General features: G+C 37.5%; 1 protein-coding gene across 1 annotated transcript in view; it reads left to right on the top strand.

Moving 5' to 3' along the window:
- The window catches only part of LOC122803256 (retinal guanylyl cyclase 2-like), a 665,947-nt gene that overhangs the window by 325,761 nt on the left and 324,660 nt on the right, over positions 1 to 15,526 (top strand). The gene's annotated exons all lie outside the window — the stretch shown is intronic.

A 15,526-nucleotide genomic window follows, 5' to 3' on the forward strand; every position in this document is an offset into this window, starting at 1 on the left:
TTGATTACTAGCAGAATTAAGTCAACATCATCAAACTCACCTTTCCCCCACTCACCTACCTTCTTTGACACTCATGTCTGGCTGTTACAGGTCTTCTCTCATACAATCCATCTACCTGTTTGTTGGATGTCCTCATTCCCACTTGCCTTCTGCCTTTCTGTCCCAAATCTTCTTCACCAGATTGTCTTTTGATTTCCTGCACATGTGCCTAAATCACTGTAAGCTGTTCTCTTTGACCTTTTCTGCAATTGGAGCTACTCCAGCTTCTGCTCTTATGTCATTTCCTCTTCTATCCTGCAGTGTGCATCCTACCACCCATCTCAGGTACTTTGTCTCCATCACCCCTAGCTTCCTTAACTGCTCTGCCTTTGCTGCCCATATTTCTGAACCATACAGTAGTACTGGTCACACCGTTTTATACACCTTACTTTTCAGCTTCTTTGGCATTCTACTGTCATAAAATACCCCTGACACTCTATGCCACTTGGCTGCAGCACCTTCTGTAGCCTTGATATCCTCATTCAGACTTCCTTTCTTCTCAATCACTTCTCCCAGATATCTGAAGCTGTTAACCTGTTCCACCGTTTTCCCTTCTATCTCAGTTTTCAGCTTCTTCTGATTTCCCTCATTTTCTGCAGTTATAACTGTCTTATCTGTACTCATTTTCATCCCACATGCCCTCAGTACTGAGTTATGAATTGAATTTTTGAACAAAATTAAAAATGTAAATGCCTTTTCCACAGGTGCAGTTGCTTTAAAGAAACACATTTCTAGTTTTGTTCTCCTTTTTATATATTGTAATATACACCTCCTCAGAGTGGCTGTAGATTAATATTCAGTAGTGCACGCAGCATGGAATTTGCTCTCCGATATTTGGAAAAAGTCAAACCAGTGAAGCGCCACAGTGGTGTGCAACCTGACCTTAACAATTGTTAAAACACCCCCTGCTTACGTTGTTAAGGATAGGCCTCAGGCTAAGCAGTAAAATTTGCCTGTACTGACTAGCAAATGACAGCTGCAAAACAAAACATTTGTTTCTGCCAGCTATCTGTACCCTTAACATGTACCAAACTTCCTGTACAAAAACTTAGAAAGTTGCTAGAGTAAGAGGATGTGTTCGCCTGCATAACCTGAAGGATACAAGCTCTGAAACTCAAATTTACATCATTATTTAGTGGCTTCGATCCTCACTGGTTTGTTCAAAAAACACAGATTTTTTGAGGAATGGACCAAAAATATGTAGCAATAATCTGGACATTCTGCAAAAGTCTAGACAGTAGACAGGCATGAAAGGTGAATGTAAATGTAGTGGAGTATACTATACTGCCTTTCTGACAGCATCCGTTAAGTGTTTCATAGGTTCATAGGTAGGTACTCGGCTATCAGCCCAAGGGCCTAAGTAAGCCTAGCCAACAAGGTTCCCTGGCTTATGCCACCCAAGAAAGTTACTTTCCTGTGCCCCTGTCGAGCAGAGCCACAGAAGTGATCCCTGGGGTGTATTTTCTATTTCCCATCCTGGCTTTCAAACCCAGCAAAACACTTAGCGATTTTTTTTCATTGTAACTAATAGTTACATGGAGCAGGTAAAGCTCCCTGCACTACAAAGAATTATGATCCTCTCACTGATTATAACTCTGTATTATGTTTTTTCGACATAGATGCCAAGATTCACCTGTCAAGAAAATTTCTTAGCATCCATGTCTCAAAGACAAAAAACAGGTTATGACTGGCAACCCAATCATAATCTTCTATGCTCTAACAATAATGGTTACTTTCCATTTGACCACAAATTCTTGTTTGTTTTTATACAAAATAGAAAAGAAAATGAATAACATTAAGTCATGCCTATCTTCAAATCTTGTTTACACAAATGGATAGGAAACTACAAATTTACCTCGGCCTATCCCCTATGCATTATTGACAGGGAAGGAAATAAGTTGTGTCTGCCACTGGGACTGTAGTGTTAAGGCTTCAAAATGCTTAATTGCACTGTTTTCTATCAACAACCTATGAACCCATGAACCTATGAACCTGTGAACCTATGAACCTATGAACCTGTGAACCTGTGAACCTATGAACCTGTGAAGATAAGTACACTGGTAGACTTCATCCGATTGATGCTATGTATAGTGCAAAAGAAACATAAGAATCTAAAACAGAAATGCCTATAGAACTAGTTTGATTATATAAAAAAAAGATTTAAAGAGCCTAGATACTGTAGCACAAGTTACAGATAGAATTATATATATATATATATATATATATATATATATATATATATATATATATATATATATTTAAATAAAAGGCTTCCAAATGAATAAATAACTGTATTACAACACTAAAAACACTCATAAATGGTCACATAAATTAAAAACATCCAATCCAACTTTAATGAATACAAAAATAAAAACAGTAACTGGTAAGCACTTTCATCCCAACATGGAACTTTATCAGACCTAGTTACACTATACTTCAAACCATTTAAATACATCCAATTATGGTCACATGACACTCAAAATAGTCACATGATTTTACAAAACTTGATGCTTTAACCCCTTCTTTTCCAAAACTACCTTAAATGTTTCTCTCCCATTTAAACCAGGAAAATTACAAGCATTTAATATAATCTGCCAACAATATTCATTCCAATCTAAATCATTCTATTGCCCCTGTCCAGGAGACACACTGGTGCAACCCCTGGGTTGAATTTCCAGTTACCCATTCAATCATCCAAATTGCACTTAAATAAGGCTAATGAGGGGCTTTGTTTAACATGAATAGGAAGCTTGTTCCAGAGGTGGGGCAACCTCCGTAAGACAAACATGTCTCTCCAGCAAGTTCTGTTGACGTGACATACCAAGTTAAGGCCCTTTAAGTGATTGACCTGTGTGCCATTTCACTTGCGAATGTGCAGCATTTCCATTAAAGCTGGGTCAGAAATTGCACTATATGCAAGGCACAGGTCGATCTGAGCAGTCTGTATGACACAGAGTAAAGTAACAGTGATTTCAGTCTCTCCGCATAAGACAGAACTTGAAGACTGTAAGGAACCTTTGTGGTTTCTCCAATTACTGCAGGTGTTTGGAAAGGAACATACCAAAGGGAGCATTGTACTCTACTGTTGATCTGATGAGGGAAGAGTACAGGGGCTTATTACCAATTTTTTTCTGGTAGCAATGCCTTTACTTATGAGATGAACAATGTAAAATGCCCTTCTTACTACTCAGGAGACATGGTGATTGAAGTTAAGGTTGCTGTCGACCTGTGTGCGCAGATCTCTCATCACTGACTGTGTGCTTAGGGTATTGTTATTGATGTGGTAGTTTGCAGGAACATCACCCTTGCAGAAGGGGACGATAATGCATTTTTTTGCATCAAGTTTAAGACCATGACTTTGGTACCAGTCATCAGTCTGCATAATACCTTCTTGCAGGGGGTTGACATTGCTAGGGTTTTCAATGATCGCTCCCAGTTTGCAATCATCAGCAAACTTTGTCAGCCACAGTCCTTTAGTTTTAGCCTGTACTTTGGAGAAGTAGATTCAGAAAGAGTAGGGGGTCCCAGAACCAATCCCTGTGGAACACCACTAGTTATGGGTCTGCTGTAGGACGTGGAGTCCCCTATTTTGAATATATGGGTTCTATAAGTGAGCCAGTTTGCAATACATCTGACAATATATGGGTTGATACCCAGCTGGGTGAGTTTATCAATGATGCCTAAGTGGGGGATTGTGTCAAAGGCCTTGGCTAAGTCTAGGTAGGCCATATGCACAGATTTGCCCTTGTCTAGGGCTTTGGTAACTGTCTCAAAGTTTAACAGGCATAATCTCCTCTTGACAAAGCCAAGCTAGGTGGGGTTAACCATTTGGAGATTTTCTATGTCTTTGTTAATAAGGTCCATGATGATTAATTCCATGGCCTTGCAGATAAGGATGGTTAGTTCCTGAGGTCTGTGGTGCACCCCCTTTCTGCAAAGGGATGGCAGTATACATATATATATATATATATATATGTGTGTGTGTGTGTGTGTGTGTGTGTGTGTGTGTGTGTGTGTGTGTGTGTGTGTGTAGGCTGCAGATTAGAGACATAAGTGCTAGGCCTAGGGTGTATTTCTGATTTTCCATCCACTGATCCAGATTTCTTTTGAATAAGGACAGGGAAGTGCTGTGCTTCACATGAATGGTAAATCTTTACCAGAGAAGGGGAATTCTCCGAGACCCATACCTGTCCCTTTAAAGTGTCCATTTTATGCTGCAAGCAATGTTTAAATCTCTGGTTCAAGTAATTCTGATGCTGTTCATTTTACAGATATGCAAGCCTAGATCATCTCTCTCAACAGTCTGTAGGAAACAGACTATAAAGATAGGGCTTTGAGGGGGTCTGTGTAGGACATGTTTATGCCCTGTATTCTTTCTGTGAGGAAACTTTGTGAGGATTCCAGTTGCTGCATGTGCTTGGTGAGGTACATATTGAAGGAGGTCTTGTATATGATGACGGGTTGGTGAGGTACATATTGAAGGAGGTCTTGTATACGATGATGGGCTTGGTGAGGTACATATTGAAGGATGTCTTGTATACGATGATGGGCTTGATGAGGTACATATTGAAGGAGGTGTTGTACATGATGACGGGCTTGATGAGGCTGAATATAGTGGAATGATGACTTCTTTGGGCCTAGATGACATATTGCACCCTTGCTTATAAGTTGAGCAACGTTGAATGAGTTCCCTACTACCTGAGACACTTGTTGGTCAACATTCAGGTTACTATCTACATACGTACCCAAATCCCTGACTACTGGTTCTGCTCCTATGGATCTGCTGTTGATGAGCTAACATCCTGGGGTGGCTGACTTCCCAAAGTGTATTATTATGCATATCTTGGCAATGAATTTTAAGCCATGGCCTTAGCACCAGTCACTTATCTGTGTTGGTCCTTACTAGAAGGTATTAGTGTCTCAAGAGGATTTTATGACTACTTATTTGTTTATTTAGTTGTTTACTGGGGTACAAGAGAGGTCACAATAGACCATTTGCAGGCATCCTAGGTGAAAAAATTCACAAAAAAACACACAAAAAGAAAAAACAGAACACTCCTGGTATCTAGATCAGGGATGCTCACTCATGAGTGCAAGGTGTTTGCCACTCTGCAACCAAAATGTTTTTGCATTTTGTGTGATTTTGAGGGTGTCACTCTTTTGAGCTTATGAACTGTCATGGATGTAGACTTATCAGTTTAAAGTATCTGCATATCAATTAAATGACATATTATTAGAATCCAATGGGGGGTGTGTTTATACCGGGAATGTCATGAAGGCATGATGAGCAAACTGCAATTTGCTCCATATTACGCCTTGTTGTGCACATGCATGTTACTCACATCAATATTCAGAGCCATGTTATTAACCACAGCTAGTCAGATGACATATGGCACAATTCTGTCACACACATATTTGATACAAGAATGCATGTAAACATGCAGGGTGATGTGCAAAGATAACACAAAAGTGACAAACAAAATTTAGGGATGAGGGCATACATACATGCATATTTACCTAGATGATAGACGTGCACACTGCCATATAAATGTAACCACTAGCAGAAATATATGTGGCACATTTACTGATTTTATTCAATTATTTCAATTTGATTGCTGAGTTAAGTGGGCTAGCCACCAGACCCTTTTCAATTATGATCCAGACACATGGGAAAAGGGAAGTAATATAGAAAACAATGAATAAAAGATGCATTGAGTAAAATTGACAGTAGACAAAGTATATACAAAAGGTAATATTTCCATAAGACATATTACTCACAAATGTTAAAAAATACACAATTCACAAGCTGTAATACTAAAGGTTTTAGTATAAAATGCTACTTTCAATAAATTTAGTATAAATAGCTGTAAAAATGCAATATTGTATCTTTTGGAAAGTCATTCACCCCAGGGAACTACCAATACAACGCTAAGAGTTGACCCAGTTGTTTGGGATTTGAGAACTTATAACCACAAACAAAATATGAAAAACTGAACTACAAAATAAAACAAAACAGAGACCGACCAACATACTGCCTGCAAACTTTATTAATAAAATAACTTCTCAAACTTAAATAAAGATGAAAATAGACAAAAATAAAAATAAAGAGAACCAACTTAGCGCTTTCATCTAGGTAATTCAGAGACTTCATCAGGTAAAATCACTCATTGCTCCACCCTACTAAATGCACCAAACTAACCAATCAAAATGTATGTGTTCCCAATTCATAAATATTCATGACTAATTCAACAGTTAAGATGAGCCAATAAATATGACAATAAAAGTTAAAATTGATTGTAAAAACAACAGTTTGTCTATGATGCTCAAAATTGTTAAATTAATAGTTAAATAATTGTAGAAATGTATAAATATGTGAGAAAAAAGTTAAGAAGCATTAAATTCAAGCTACACTAAAGCAGCCCTTCTCTTTAACACACTAATTAGATATAAGGAGCCATTGATTCCATTACTGAAAGAGGCATTTAGCCTAATCTGCCAAATAAATTCCTTAAACTCTAATAATGTATCAGTGTCACCAATAAAATCAGAAACAATAATCCTATCGATTACAAAAACATAAACTTTTTAAAATTCGGACACCCAGAACTATGCCTATAAAGGGCATTTGTGAACTTATTTTTCTTAATATCATAGAGATGTTCTCTTACTTGCTGAATATGAAGCTTGTTCCAGAGGTGGGGCAACCTCCGTAAGACAAACATGTCTCTCCAGCAAGTTCTGTTGACGTGACATACCAAGTTAAGGCCCTTTAAGTGAGTGACCTGTGTGCCATTTCACTTGCGAATGTGCAGCATTTCCATTAAAGCTGGGTCAGAAATTGCACTATATGCAAGGCACAGGTCGATCTGAGCAGTCTGTATGACACAGAGTAAAGTAACAGTGATTTCAGTCTCTCCGCATAAGACAGAACTTGAAGACTGTAAGGAACCTTTGTGGTTTCTCCAATTACTGCAGGTGTTTGGAAAGGAACATACCAAAGGGAGCATTGTACTCTACTGTTGATCTGATGAGGGAAGAGTACAGGGGCTTATTACCAATTTTTTTCTGGTAGCAATGCCTTTACTTATGAGATGAACAATGTAAAATGCCCTTCTTACTACTCAGGAGACATGGTGATTGAAGTTAAGGTTGCTGTCGTCCTGTGTGCGCAGATCTCTCATCACTGACTGTGTGCTTAGGGTATTGTTATTGATGTGGTAGTTTGCAGGAACATCACCCTTGCAGAAGGGGATGATAATGCATTTTTTTGCATCAAGTTTAAGACCATGACTTTGGTACCAGTCATCAGTCTGCATAATACCTTCTTGCAGGGGGTTGACATTGCTAGGGTTTTCAATGATCGCTCCCAGTTTGCAATCATCAGCAAACTTTGTCAGCCACAGTCCTTTAGTTTTAGCCTGTACTTTGGAGAAGTAGATTCAGAAGAGTAGGGGTCCCAGAACCAATCCCTGTGGAACACCACTAGTTATGGGTCTGCTGTAGGACGTGGAGTCCCCTATTTTGAATATATGGGTTCTATAAGTGAGCCAGTTTGCAATACATCTGACAATATATGGGTTGATACCCAGCTGGGTGAGTTTATCAATGATGCCTAAGTGGGGGATTGTGTCAAAGGCCTTGGCTAAGTCTAGGTAAGCCATATGCACAGATTTGCCCTTGTCTAGGGCTTTGGTAACTGTCTCAAAGTTTAACAGGCATAATCTCCTCTTGACAAAGCCAAGCTAGGTGGGGTTAACCATTTGGAGATTTTCTATGTCTTTGTTAATAAGGTCCATGATGATTAATTCCATGGCCTTGCAGATAAGGATGGTTAGTTCCTGAGGTCTGTGGTGCACCCCCTTTCTGCAAAGGGATGGCAATATACATATATATATATATATATATATATATATATATATATATGTGTGTGTGTGTGTGTGTGTGTGTGTGTGTGTGTGTGTGTGTGTGTGTGTGTGTGTGTGTGTGTGTGTGTGTGTGTGTGTGTGTGTGTGTGTGTGTGTGTGTGTGTGTGTGTAGGCTGCAGATTAGAGACATAAGTGCTAGGCCTAGGGTGTATTTCTGATTTTCCATCCACTGATCCAGATTTCTTTTGAATAAGGACAGGGAAGTGCTGTGCTTCACATGAATGGTAAATCTTTACCAGAGAAGGGGAATTCTCCGAGACCCATACCTGTCCCTTTAAAGTGTCCATTTTATGCTGCAAGCAATGTTTAAATCTCTGGTTCAAGTAATTCTGATGCTGTTCATTTTACAGATATGCAAGCCTAGATCATCTCTCTCAACAGTCTGTAGGAAACAGACTATAAAGATAGGGCTTTGAGGGGGTCTGTGTAGGACATGTTTATGCCTGTATTCTTTCTGTGAGGAAATTTTGTGAGGATTCCAGTTGCTGCATGTGCTTGGTGAGGTACATATTGAAGGAGGTCTTGTATATGATGACGGGTTGGTGAGGTACATATTGAAGGAGGTCTTGTATATGATGATGGGCTTGGTGAGGTACATATTGAAGGATGTCTTGTATACGATGATGTGTTTAGTGAGGTACATATTGAAGGAGGTGTTGTACATGATGACGGGCTTGATGAGGCTGAATATAGTGGAATGATGACTTCTTTGGGCCTAGATGACATATTGCACCCTTGCTTATAAGTTGAGCAACGTTGAATGAGTTCCCTACTACCTGAGACACTTGTTGGTCAACATTCAGGTTACTATCTACATACGTACCCAAATCCCTGACTACTGGTTCTGCTCCTATGGATCTGCTGTTGATGAGCTAACATCCTGGGGTGGCTGACTTCCCAAAGTGTATTATTATGCATATCTTGGCAATGAATTTTAAGCCATGGCCTTAGCACCAGTCACTTATCTGTGTTGGTCCTTACTAGAAGGTATTAGTGTCTCAAGAGGATTTTATGACTGCTTATTTGTTTATTTAGTTGTTTACTGGGGTACAAGAGAGGTCACAATAGACCATTTGCAGGCATCCTAGGTGAAAAAATTCACAAAAAAACACACAAAAAGAAAAAAACAGAACACTCCTGGTATCTAGATCAGGGATGCTCACTCATGAGTGCAAGGTGTTTGCCACTCTGCAACCAAAATGTTTTTGCATTTTGTGTGATTTTGAGGGTGTCACTCTTTTGAGCTTATGAACTGTCATGGATGTAGACTTATCAGTTTAAAGTATCTGCATATCAATTAAATGACATATTATTAGAATCCAATGGGGGGTGTGTTTATACCGGGAATGTCATGAAGGCATGATGAGCAAACTGCAATTTGCTCCATATTACGCCTTGTTGTGCACATGCATGTTACTCACATCAATATTCAGAGCCATGTTATTAACCACAGCTAGTCAGATGACATATGGCACAATTCTGTCACACACATATTTGATACAAGAATGCATGTAAACATGCAGGGTGATGTGCAGAGATAACACAAAAGTGACAAACAAAATTTAGGGATGAGGGCATACATACATGCATATTTACCTAGATGATAGACGTGCACACTGCCATATAAATGTAACCACTAGCAGAAATATATGTGGCACATTTACTGATTTTATTCAATTATTTCAATTTGATTGCTGAGTTAAGTGGGCTAGCCACCAGACCCTTTTCAATTATGATCCAGACACATGGGAAAAGGGAAGTAATATAGAAAACAATGAATAAAAGATGCATTGAGTAAAATTGACAGTAGACAAAGTATATACAAAAGGTAATATTTCCATAAGACATATTACTCACAAATGTTAAAAAATACACAATTCACAAGCTGTAATACTAAAAGTTTTAGTATAAAATGCTACTTTCAATAAATTTAGTATAAATAGCTGTAAAAATGCAATATTGTATCTTTTGGAAAGTCATTCACCCCAGGGAACTACCAATACAACGCTAAGAGTTGACCCAGTTGTTTGGGATTTGAGAACTTATAACCACAAACAAAATATGAAAAACTGAACTACAAAATAAAACAAAACAGAGACCGACCAACATACTGCCTGCAAACTTTATTAATAAAATAACTTCTCAAACTTAAATAAAAATGAAAATAGACAAAAATAAAAATAAAGAGAACCAACTTAGCGCTTTCATCTAGGTAATTCAGAGACTTCATCAGGTAAAATCACTCATTGCTCCACCCTACTAAATGCACCAAACTAACCAATCAAAATGTATGTGTTCCCAATTCATAAATATTCATGACTAATTCAACAGTTAAGATGAGCCAATAAATATGACAATAAAAGTTAAAATTGATTGTAAAAACAACAGTTTGTCTATGATGCTCAAAATTGTTAAATTAATAGTTAAATAATTGTAGAAATGTATAAATATGTGAGAAAAAAGTTAAGAAGCATTAAATTCAAGCTACACTAAAGCAGCCCTTCTCTTTAACACACTAATTAGATATAAGGAGCCATTGATTCCATTACTGAAAGAGGCATTTAGCCTAATCTGCCAAATAAATTCCTTAAACTCTAATAATGTATCAGTGTCACCAATAAAATCAGAAACAATAATCCTATCGATTACAAAAACATAAACTTTTTAAAATTCGGACACCCAGAACTATGCCTATAAAGGGCATTTGTGAACTTATTTTTCTTAATATCATAGAGATGTTCTCTTACTTGCTCTTTTAGTTTCCTAGTACTCTTCCCCACAAAAAAGGCTTTGCAGGAATTACAGCTGGCAAGGTAAACACGTCATGAATGGTGTTACAATTACAACTCCCTGGCCAGGGAAGGGTCTTATCAAATCCTTCAACTACTGCATAAGGACCCTCGTGTATAAATCTACAAAGTTTACAAAAAACACATTTCATCATTTTCCCCAGCCCAAAACTAATACACCTGTTGGTGGTCTTACTGTCCAATATGTTTTTTTATATTTTTCCCTTTATTAAATACAATAATCGGGACATCACCCACCACTTTTTTAACATCACCAGGAAAAATAAGATTCCAGTTTAATTTAACAATATTAATTTATTTAAATACACTGGTACTATATGGGATGGTAAATATTGGAGTAGGTGAATCAAAGATCATATTACTTCTCATGTCAATACAAGTTGAAACAGTGTTCTGTTCACTACCTACTTTAATCCTTAAAATGGGTGCAAAATGGTCATTCTGAAAGCCCGTAATTTCCATTTTAGAATTGTTCAGCAAACTAATGGGATAGCCTGTCAAAGCAGAATGGCCAAGTGGTGCAGTGGTTAAGGTGTTTGTCTCTAATATGCAAGGTTTGATTCTCACCACTGTAAAGGCAGGGGCAAAGAAAAATTATTTTCTTGGGTGGCATAAGTCAGGGAACCTTGTTGGCTAGGCGTCCTTGGGCCAATAGCCTAGTACCTACCTATGAACAAACATACAAATCAGTGAATGGCTCTTTTTATCAAACACATTGTCATCAGAAATTAACCTAGATAATCTCACCATCTGGCCTTTAACTATTGTGTCCATTTTCATAAGAAAGTCCTTCTACATTGCACAGCTTATAAACAAAGACATTGTGTCTGGATCTAGGGATGTCAATGTCCCCTTTACTCAGCCCTCGTTAGGCCAATTGTTGAGTATAACATCCCTTTTGGCATGTATCTGTCCAGACAAATACAACTGGAACCCCTACAGAGATACCTTATTAAAAGGGTACAGTGCCAAAGCAGCATGTCCTACTTGGACCCACTCAAAACCCTTTCACTATACTCAGTATCCTACAAACTAATAAGCTGTGACCTGTGGCTAGCATGCAAGGCATTCTCTAATCCAGTAGTCATGGATTCACTGCATATCAGCAAGTGAAAGCATATCAGAAATACCCAGTCTAATGTTCTAAACCTCTTCTGCAAATCAGTAGAATGGTTTGGAGGGACAAGTGTATCTCACAGAGGGTACCACTGCTATAGAACAGACTCCCCTTCCACATAAAACGAAGTTCATCCCTGTCCATATTCAAAAACAACTGGGTTCTATGGATGGGAAACAGAAAATTTACCCCAAGACTGCCCCCTGTATTCCTAATGGACAGAGACATAAATGCTTTACTCCATGAATGCATCCCCTCAAATTATCTATAGTATGATCACAGTTATTATCATTAGGGATAATATATAATTATCGACCATGGGATGGGTAAGACCAATCACTAACAAAATGGGATAGGTTAATTCAAGCATAAAAAAACTAAATGGATGCGGTTAAAATGACCTGCAAGGGTAGCTAGCTTAGTACTTGCCTATGAGCCTAAAATAAAACAACAATGTGTAAGACAAGTGAAGTCACCAGAGATTCTGAATAACGTTTCCCTGGTTAGAGATCAAATCAGATGGACAGTTATTCTGAGATAGCCTCAACGAATAAGTGCGAGCCTGTGTTATGACTTCATTGTTCATTGTGAGACTGGTAAAGTGTCTGTGTTGTCTTTGTCATGGAAACATGAACATGAAGCTTCTACAAATACATATTGTTTGTTTGTTTTTAAAATTGGCCAAATCATCTTCTAATTCAGCTAGTAAGTAGTTACTACAGCATAGTGGAGGAACATTCAAGCTATCATTAGTTACTAAAGTATAGTGGAGGCACATTCATGCTATCATTAGTTACTACAGTATAGTGGAGGAACATTCAAGCTATCATTAGTTACTACAGTATAGTGGAGGAACATTCAAGCTATCATTAGTTACTAAAGTATAGTGGAGGCACATTCATGCTATCATTAGTTACTATAGTATAGTGGAGGAACATTCAAGCTATCATTAGTTACTACAGTATAGTGGAGGCACATTCATGCTATCATTAGTTACTACAGTATAGTGGAGGCACATTCATGCTATCATTAGTTACTATAGTATAGTGGAGGCACATTCATGCTATCATTAGTTACTACAGTATAGTGGAGGAACATTCATGCTTTCATTTTCATGCTGGCATGATCAGCAAACAGTGCAGTGTTCTGGTTTGCATCTTGTTGTGCACATGCACACGTGTCAAATGTAACTAGCAATTGACATATAGGACTATTCTGTCTCGCACATATATGAATTAGAAAACAAAACATAAGTATTTTTTTCTTATTAGAAAAGTTTCAATGCTTCCGTCCAAATACACCATGGACTTCATCAGAACTAAACTGCATTTTCTTATCACAGTTCAAATGCAAAAATGAAATCATATGATATAATCAACTGACTCGCCCATGTGATTTAAAATGGTTTTTTTAGAAAGACATATCAAATAAATAACTTCTGTACTTAAAAACATTGAACCACAACAATTCACTTAAAATAAACTCTAACATAATGATATACAATCATTACAGTTTGTTGTTTTCATTTTCAGTACACTTTTTACAGAAATCACTTCATTCCATGTTGGCCACTCTCATTTGTTATACCAGCTTACATGAACCTCCTCAAATAACAGGTCACACTGTTTCCAAAACGCAAAATGGGAACTTGATAAAATTTTCAGACTTTCTTGGATGCTTGCAAAAAGCATTGTTTTCATCACATTTTTTCTGTCATACAAATGTTCACATAATATTTTATATAACTGTCTCTCAGTTCCTTTTTTTTTTTAATATAAAAGTGGGTTAAGAATTACATATGGAAATATATACAAGCTCTTTGGTACTGCAGTTAAAATTTCTCCTCAGTTTAGTAGTTCTGAGATGGTAATCATTGTTGGTACTGTCACTCACCTTTGTTCATAGGTTCATAGGTGATTACTAGGCTAATGGCACAAGAATCTTTACAATCCTAGCCAGTAATACTCAGGATGTGACAATATTGTATCTTAATTCCACAGATATGGGATGGGGTAGTATCAGGGTAGTGGGTCTTTGGGTGTTGGAGCCCTGAGTCATTTTAAAGACTGCTTCTGTCCATAAGAGACATGGGCAGTACCTCAGGGGTGAACTTTCAGTTCCCCATCCATAACCATCACATTTTTTGCTTCCAGAACGTAACTACACTTTCTTCAATGCCCACAATTAAACATTCATAATCCTCTGTTATCAATAATAAGTGTTGTTCTTTCTAGCATACTTTTTATGTTTAAATGTCTCTTATATGCAAAACTGGCACCTACTCCTTATTGTAACATCATGTTTAAAAACTGTCCAATTTCATTTAATAATGTCCTTCAACTCTTTGATGTCTGGTGAGTATGTCAAAACCATAGACCTACTAAATCCACCTTCACTCACATGCTTTTTGACCAATGATTCACCAGTATCAGTTATCATTTAATATAGGTGTGTATAAATTCCTTTTATTACTCTGACCAGTTATCTAGGATATGCCTCTCACAATAAAATGCTCGAGCATTTCCAACTCTTCAGTAAATGTTTTATTATCTCATGTTCACCTAAAAATCTATCATTTCCCTATGATGGTACAGTCTACTTTTATTTGTCAGTTTGCTAGTAATTTTTTTTCTACTCAGAGTATTATTACTCTATATTGTATGTTTTGTTAGACCTCCCTTTATTTTATCAATTAGTTGTTTAGCTTACTTACTGCCTAAATTTCTAGTATTATCCTGCACTGTGTTTTCTTGTATTGTATTGTACATTATTAGGTGTTTTTGGTATTGTATTATAAAATTGTTATGTGTTTCTGGTATTGGATTGCATGAATTTGCATGTAATGTTTTTTATAAAGGAGCTTTTCTCCCCGGGCTTCCACTGAAAATGGGCCTGCCCCCCAGTTGGACATCTCCAGTAAACAAATGGAAAATAAAATAAATAAATGTTAACCTGGATATTCTAACCATCTGTGCCTTCACGAGTCCCCTTTTTGATCATAGGGTGAAAACTACTGAAATGCAAATAATTGTTTGAAAATATTGGATTCCTATACACAATACATTTTATCTACAATTAATCACATTTTAATAATGATATTATCCAGGAAAACCCTTGCATCATCTGGGACAAGATTGTGTATTACCAAACAGGCTTGGGATTGGTGCTACTGTTTTGCTTCTGATGAGAGAAGAAGCAAAGGAGCATTGTATCCCAGCAGAGTGAAGCTGTGGTGAGACCAGCACTTTCCAGTAGCCAGGCAGTAGCCATTCATGCGACTCCCCTCTTTTCATCATTCTTGACAAGCTAATTCTTTATTTTCAGTAAGTACTGTTTGATTTGTTTCTAACTTCAGAATATCTGCCTAAATACTTCATCCATAAATCATCAGCGTCTACTTATTTTCCCGTCAAGTGTTTGGTAGTGCCCTGTACAGACACAGACACCTTGAGTGACATTTTTCCTGTAAAAGCACAATTGAAATTTCACCAATACCTACTTGCACACAGTACAACTAGTTTGCAGTGACAAGCTCTACTCCCAGAGTTGCAAACCAGATACTCCTGACACTGCTTTATATTCTCAAGCCAACTGTGTAGTCAATAAAAAAGGGTATGTTGCCATGTATATGAACT

This window comes from Protopterus annectens, chromosome 5.part1, assembly GCF_019279795.1.
Source record: "Protopterus annectens isolate FY-2018-M chromosome 5.part1, PAN1.0, whole genome shotgun sequence".
In the NCBI taxonomy this organism is placed as follows: domain Eukaryota; kingdom Metazoa; phylum Chordata; order Ceratodontiformes; family Protopteridae; genus Protopterus; species Protopterus annectens.